The 8540-nt window shown below is 32.8% G+C and overlaps 1 long non-coding RNA gene across 1 annotated transcript in view; it reads right to left on the reverse strand.

Moving 5' to 3' along the window:
- Positions 1–615: 615 nt before the first annotated feature.
- LOC145110827 (uncharacterized) overlaps positions 616–8540 on the reverse strand; it is an 8700-nt gene continuing 775 nt past the window's right edge. The window contains exon 3 of the long non-coding RNA XR_013710073.1: positions 616–662. This is a non-coding gene — a long non-coding RNA (uncharacterized LOC145110827). The remainder of the gene's footprint in view (positions 663–8540) is intronic.

Consider the following 8540-nt stretch of genomic DNA (forward strand, 5'->3'; position numbering starts at 1 on the left):
TAAAAATGATCTTGATAAATATTAAACAAGTAAGGAAAATGTGAAGTACACACTTGTTTAAGTTTGATCAAGTATCAAAGTATACTGTCATTTAGGGGCGAAGCCCCTGAACGAACGGGGGTCCGGGGGCAGCGCCCCTGGGAGCAGGGTCCAAGGGGCGGCAGCCCCTGGCGGGGTCCAAGGGGCAGATCCCCTGGCTGGGGTTTGAATATTTGACCCGGTTTTGACTTAGCATTAATCCTCATACAAAACCCGGATTTATAACAGTTTGACTGTTGATAAAAAACTGTTATATGACGGTTTTGACAGTTTTGACAGTTTTTCATATAAGGAAGGTTTATAACCAAATTTTAGTCAGTTTTTTCTGGTACTCACGAAATTACACCATCTCATTCTCTTTCTTTCTCTCTGATTTTCTTTGAGTCTTATCCAATTGAGGATTTGGGAGTACCACCCAAAAACTTCGATTTGAAAGTGATTATCACGATTCTCAGATTTCCAAGTGCCACTAAACCATATTTCTAACATCTACATTATATGACCAATTCAAGCTCTGACCCATTGAACCGTATCCGCAACTTCGACCCATGACCTGGGAAACCGATTAACCCAACAAGGTCAAGTGCATACCTTCATATTGAAACATCTGGTTGCATGTTACACTCCAACAAAGATTATAAGTATTTAATAAACTATCATATGGTGTGTATATATATATATATATATATATATATATATATATATATATATATGTTTCTCAGTTATCTTTTGATTTATGTTTAGTGTCTGAATTTTCTTTATTTTTTTTATCTAAGGTTCATATCATTATATGATTGCTTCTGGTGTATGTATGTACCAATTATATATTCTGCAATTTTACTTTCGAAATTCTTGTTTGATAAAGCAAGTGGCGGATTCATCGAAAGAGACCAATAAGAACTAAATAAAATCATATTTTAAAATGAAAAACATTAATTTAAACACCACTACAAAAATAAATGGTTGTGAACAACCTTTTTATCACCACATAGGACACTCTTCATATATGTTGTTGGCTTAATTCGGAATCCTAGGCATTTTAGACTCAGGGATTCATAAGGAAAATTGTCTATTTTTGAGTTTTTGAGTTAGAATAAGACTCATTTAGACTCGGTATAAGTAGAATTATTTGTTAGATATTTTGTACTAAGTTTCCAGTCTCGTTTTGAATATAGTACTTGTTAAACAAGTAATTTCCTAGAAATTATTTTCACTATGTTCTTCCAGATCTCCATGTTCTTTCGGTTCTTCTATGTTTAATTTATGTGACTTTTTGACATGTACCTTGGTGATCAAGGTTTAAACTCCAAGTTAAAGCTTACATTTGGTGTTATAGCAAAGTTGGTTCATTTCTATCGTCGATATGGATGCACAAAAGAAAGAAGGATCGTTCTATCTCCAATACCTTCAACCCGGAGTAATTATGATGTCTGGTGATCAATTAAGTTGAAGGTGGTTATGCAAGCACAAGAACTGTGGGAGGTTATCTAACCAAAGAATCCTTAGAACAGTTAGTTGAAAGATGTATAGGATTATGATGGCCATTATTTTCCAAGTTACGTACTCCTTGATGATTTTTATTCTTTGGCGGAGAAGCAAAAGAAGCTTGGGACACACTCAAAGTTCTATGCATGGGTGTTGATCGTGTAATTAAGAACAATAAAGGTACAAACACTAGAAGTAGAATTCGAGGTGTAGAGTATGATGGAGTCGGAACATGTGGTCCATTTTTCTATAAAGGTAAGCAACATTTTGAGCAACATTCAAGCTTTAAGGGACAATATGGAAGAAGCTTATGCGTTCAAGAAAATTCTAAAGGCAGTGACATCCATATTCGTGAAAATACCTCAAATGTTGAACAATTTGGATATTTGGGTAATATGACTTTTAAAGAAGTCGTCGGTATTAGCTGATTATATTTATGGATTGTACATATTTTTAATAGATATATATCTTTCCAGATTTGATTGTATTTTTGGTATTTATCTCCATAATATGTGACTGTATTCAATTTTATTTGTCCCTATATAAGGCGTTGATTATCAATAAACATCATCAATTTAAGAATCCTAAATCACTATTATGATATCAGAGCCATAGAACCCTAGAATCATCTGGAGGCTACCTCCAATCAAGAGCTACGACCATGGTTGTCAAAATCGTGATCCTGATCGTAGGATCTTACGATCCTACGATTCTAAGTATGAAAAACGATCCGGGTCGTAAACGGGTCGTATTTGGGGTAGGATCGTAAGATCGTAGGTAGGATCGTAGGATTGGGATCCGATCCGATCCTACCTTTCCTTGATTTTTTTTATTTTTTATTTTTTATTTTTTATTTTTTATTTATTATTTTTTTTTTGCAAATGAAATCATTTTACCACTTTATCTCTTTTACCCGTTTACCAAGTTACCGTTTATCATTTTATGTTGTGACTTATGACTAATATTTTGAAGTTTAAAATATTTTTCACGTATTAAAATTATAAATTAAAATTATGTTTCATTTTGTAGGATCTTAGGATCTCGATCCCGATCTTGCAAACCCAAAAACGATCCTATGTAGGATCCCGATCTTGACAACCTTGGCTACGACATTGTCTCAGCCGCTTCACGGTTCTTCAATCCCCTGCCTCCCTCTTTCTTGTTTGACAGATCATCATGGGCAAAAATGATGTTGGTTTAAGTGAAGGCTACGACCTTACATCCAGCATACATTATGACAAATATACAAAACAAGATTCGAACTATAGATGGCACCAAGGTTAACTACTCCTCGTGGACAAAATTGTTCCATCTTCACGCCAAAGCTTACATGGTTTTTCATCACATTGACGACACCCCAGCACCCCAGAAAAGCGATCCCAATTACGACTAATGGGCGGAGATCGACACACTTGTCTTGCAATGGATTTACAGTACGCTGTAGCATGTTACAACTGGAACAACACAAACAAACAGCTAGGAAAAATCAAACACACAGTACTTGTTGCATCTTCTACGGTTGATCGATCATCACAAAACCCAACAGCGGGTCAACATGGTCAGACTCCCACCTACCACAACCACTCGGGCAGAAGTGATAACAACCAAGGTCATAATTCAAATGGTCGAGGTCGTGGTAGAAGCTTCAGAGGATATGGAGGTCGAGGTCAAAAACACTGGAATCAAGGAAATAAACGACATCAACAGAACTGGAACACCCCAACTATCATGGAATCCACCACCATCACCATCCTTAACCTTCAACCCCACCATCCTCCACCTCGTTATCCCCTCAACCACATATCTTGACTTAGATACCTAAATCGCTATTAGTTGGGATACTGGAAGATCATAAGGAGTAAATTTATGGGCATTTTGAAATTGAATAATAGAAACTCTTACTTATACACCAATAATGCACTAAAATAAGTAAGAAGAAATTTCAAGAACAATCACGATTTGCTAACAAAAACAACCATGGGAATTCCGACAATTGTCAAGGCCAAGGAAGAGGTGTAAACACCAGCAACAACAACAATAGAAAACTCATGTCACAAAGAAAAATAAATACAAGAGCAAAAAAATACAGTGTTATAATTACCAAGAATTTGGGAATTATACTAAATAATGTAAAAATCCATGTAAGGAAAGAATTAAAAAGCTAATTTTAGCCCATGCATGGTCAGACGGATAACAAACAAACCCTACTCTTGGTAGCACTCCATGAGACTGAAGCTAGAAAAGTAGTGTTCCTAAATGAAGAAAAAATCAATCAAAAATTTACACCAATAGGAGGTAACACAAACTAGTCCAAAGTTTGGTACCTAGATAACGAAGCAAGTAACCATATGACTGGGGATAAGAGGAAGTTCCATGATATCAATCAATCCATTAAATTTTATACCATATTTAGAGATGGATTCCATGGTACAACATTAAGGCAAAGGCTCTATCATATTCTAATTTTGGAATGCTGAAAAACAATCTCATCACAACGTTTACTACATACCAAGATTGTGTAGTAGCATTATAAGTTTGGTCAGCTAGAGGAAAATGGGAACTGGATCCTCATGCACGGTTTGTTCCTATGGATCCATGATGACAAGAATAACTAAAAATCGACTCATTAAAATATCCTTGAATGAAAATGAATCACGTATCTACTTGGACAAACTATTGAATAAACATGGTGTTGGCATTCTAGTATGGGACAGGTAAACTCCACTACCCTCAAACACATTTCTAATAAGACTAGAGTGATGTGGATTCATCTCTTAGAACTAAAGATGAATGTACAAAAGCCTTTATAGAATTTTGAAAGAAAGTGGAGATAGAAGTTGGATAAAAATTAAAGACGTTAGAGACTGACTGTGTGGGGGACGCCTCTCAAGTGATTTCCCTGTATACTACAAAGAAAATGTGTTTGAATGTGCATTATACGACACTGTATTCTCATTAACAATATAGGGTAGAAGAGAGACAAAATGGTATTATAATTGGATGATAAGACATAGTCTTAAAGTCATGGAGGTACCAATTACTATTACTATACGGAGAAGCAATGTGCCATGTAGTCTATGTACTTTAACAGATTCAGTACAAGAGAACTTAAAGACTCCACTCTATATAAGATATGGACGAGAAGGAAACGACATATCAAGAATTTGATAGCGTTCAGTTGCATTGATTACGTACGAACATCAAGTTCACACCCAAAAAATTCTATAGGATTAAAGGAACAAGATTGCTCATTTATGAATTGAAAAAGGATCAAAGGGATACAAATTTCTTCATCCAGATACAAGATCAATCCATGAAAGTAGGGATGTATATTTTGATGAGGATGCAAATTAGATATGGTGGAAGGTCTAAAATAAAGTCCACCCCAAGTGAAACGATAACTATTGAAAGGTTAAGTGTGAAGATGAAGATGATCAAGAGTGGAACATATGAAAAAGTCATAATATTTCACCCTAATTTACAAAAAAGGACAGTTGCTAGGAGTAAAGGAAGTATTACATTTTGAATTAGGAAAATCTTCAGAAAAGTCCTAATATTTCACCATAATTTACAAAAAAATCCCAAACTAAAATTGGTTTATGAAAAAGTCCCGATTACCGGAAAAAATGACGATTTGACCCTTTTTTTCCGGTTTATCGGTTTTAATATTACTTGGTTTCATTAAAGTCTTATTATTTTACCATAATTTTCATTAAAATTCCTTTTTTTTACCATAATTTAGGACTTATTTGTAAATTATTGTAAAATAAAGAGACTTTATTAAAACCAGATAAGTAATGAAACCGGAAAAATAGGGTTAAATCATTGTTTTTACCGGTAATTGAGACTTTTTCGTAAACAAATTTTAGTCTGCGACTTTTTTGTAAATTAGGATAAAATATTAGGACTTTTCGTCTTTTCCGGATATTTCCCTTTTGAATCAAGGGGAAACTGTTGGGTTAGTTCATAATTTCGGGCATTTTAGACTTAAAGGTATATTTGGAAAGTTGTGTATATTTGAGTTTTTTTTAGTTTGCATATTTAGACTCATTTATGCTTAGTATAAGTAGAGTTATTTGTTTGATACTTTGTATTAAGTTTTCAGTCTTGTTTTCAATAAAATTCTTAGTAACCATTAATTTCCCATAATCATGTTCTTCTCTGATTCGTTTCTTTGTACTTTTTTTCACTTTAACTTTCGTTACCACGGTTTAATTAAACTCCACATTGAAACTTACATATGTAAAACTCACAGCGAAGTGGTTTACAAATATTTGGAACAATCATTTTATGTAAGATTAATATATGTATTTTCTTACTTCAGTCTACTATTTTTATTTTAATCATTTTTTGTTCGTCACATGTAAATCGAAAGGAGATATCAATGGTAATTTACAAAAATGGTGTTGATTTCCGGTTCTTTTGTGCAAATAGGGCTCTTTTAAAACTGTGCGCACAAGCACAAATAGGGCTCTTGGCCCACAACAAGACATGTATTTTAAACGTATATAAGAATTATGTCCTATAGTATTTTTAATTTCTATTTTCTACCTACACCCAATTTGTTCATATAATCTTATTTTTAGCATGAATATATTGTTAAATTTCATACATAATTTTTATCAATTCATGCCACTAAAAAATCTGGTTAATGCTTTAAAATCAATACTAATATTGAATATTATTATAACTGCATAAGAGATATGGACCTCATTAATCACAAAAATTGATATCTCATGTAATAATTACATATTATAAAGTTATCTGACCATTATTTTCGAAATTAAGGAAATTTGAAAATCTACTATATTTTTTATGTACTACAAAGTGCAATATTTTCGTAGTACAAATTTTTGAACATCTATTTTTTTCGAAGTGGCCCCTCTCTTTATAAGGGGAATTCTTTTTCACAAGTTCTTATGAATAGCGACTTCAAAAATTATTATATTTTGTTTTATTATAAAATATGCTCAAAAATTAAAAACATGTCTTTATGATTCTTATTTCTGAGATCCTTAGAAAATTAGAAAACAAGTCTTTAAATCAAACCAATTATTCAAGCATTAATGTCTATGACTTGGTGCCTTTAGACCGGAGGGAGTCCGAGGAAAACTTCCCTTATTTTTTGTGGGTCACATCACTATTTCCTTAACTTTCTTTTCCATCACCTAAACCCAATTGGATGGGTGAGAAGCTTTCCTAACTATTTTGTTTTTTTTTATTATTTTTTAAATAAAATTAATTGATTTTAATGATAATTGGAATATAAAAGTATAGTGTCTATTTTGTAACTTTGGAAAACTACTTTTATGAATAGAATTCAGAACTGGGGTGTATTCTGCCATAAGACCAAAACATAGGGGCCAAATATGTCATTTCCGGAAACTTCTTCCTTCTTCATCGATGAATTTTTTTTATAGCAAATCACAAGAAGAGAGTGCGGCAATCCCTCCCCTCACCTCCTCCCCGCGCCTCATATCCCGCACCGCCGGTGCGGTGTTCCTCCGAGCAGGAACCACGCCTCATTCCCGCTTCACTCCGTTCGACTTTAGTGTTACAAACATGCTCTACAACGGGGTTAGAGGTCCTAGTAAATGTTGTTGTCGAGAGTCTTCGTCAGTCTAGGCGTTAGAAATGTTTTTTGTCAACAAACATTAGAAATGTTTTTTGTCAACAAACAGGTGGTTAAAAATATGACTTTTAGGGTGCTAGAAAATTTATTAATGTTCTTTTACCTTTTTTTGACAATCACTGTGGTGAAAGTATATCGAAGATTAATGATTTTAATGTGTAAAACTTTATTGATGGTTCTTTTTGGTGCACATGAATAATCAAATTATTTGGGGAATGTATTACATAAAAAAAACTTATTATAAACAAAATTTCTTTATAATGTTTTTTTTACCTATTTCGTAAGAATTAAGTTTATGTGCACGTTTCAACACCAATAACTTAAGAAAATTTTGATGGTCACTTACAATGTTTTGAATTACAAAAGATTACCTTTAATAGATGGAAAATGCATCCTTAAATATTTTTAAAACATAAATTTTCAAAAAATTGTAATTCTATAAAAACAATGAGTTTGAAGTTTCCAATAAAAGAAATTTTTTTCGAAAAATCTCAGTTATGTTTCGTATGTTCAAGAAAACCCAACGAATTAACCTTTTGTCTAAAAAAGCCAATTAACTTACACTTCTCATTTAGGGTCAACCGACTAATGAAAATCAATGAATGACATGGTTTGTGATGTGTAATTAAATATCAAAAAATGACTTGTAAGACCAACAAAGTTTTAAAACCGTTTAAAAAACCTCAATCATGTTTTCGTTGGGTTGTTTTTAACAAACAAAACATGATTGATGTTTTTTGTACGGTTTCGAAACTTCGTTGGTCTTACAAGTCATTTTCTCGATATTTAATTACATGTCATAAGCCATGTCATTCGTTGACTTTTATTAACTGGTTGACCTTAAATGAGAAGTTTAAGTTAGTTTGACTTTTTTAAACAAAAAGTTAATTTGTTGGGTTTTCTTGAACAGACAAAACATAATTGAATTTTTTTTGAACGGTTTGAAAACTTTGTTAGGCTTACAAGCCATTTTCCCTTTAAGTGAGTTCAAAAATTCTATTAAAGTTACTTTTGAAATAACTTTACGTTTTATATATATATATATATATATATATATATATATATATATATATATATATATATATATAATAGTATTTGGTATGAATATGTGTGTTATTTAGACTGGATTAGAATCTATTGCTCCAATTTTGTCTATCTTTAATCCAAGTTGATTTGATTTGAAATAAACTAAATTGTTGTTTTATTGACAAAAGTAAATAAAAATGATATAATCGGGTTATCCGCTCTTGGTATTGGAACCGTCGGTTCCAGGGTTGGTTACAAAAATTTATGAATTGTCTAAACTTGTTCCGATTTCGGTTCTAACTTTCTATGAACCATCGGTTCCAACTTCAGTTCCGGTTCTCGCCAAATGAGACGGGTA

Source organism: Lactuca virosa, chromosome 5 (genome assembly GCF_052849685.1).
Source record: "Lactuca virosa cultivar CGN04683 chromosome 5, Lactuca_virosa_CGN04683_v6, whole genome shotgun sequence".
Taxonomy (NCBI): Eukaryota; Viridiplantae; Streptophyta; class Magnoliopsida; order Asterales; family Asteraceae; genus Lactuca; species Lactuca virosa.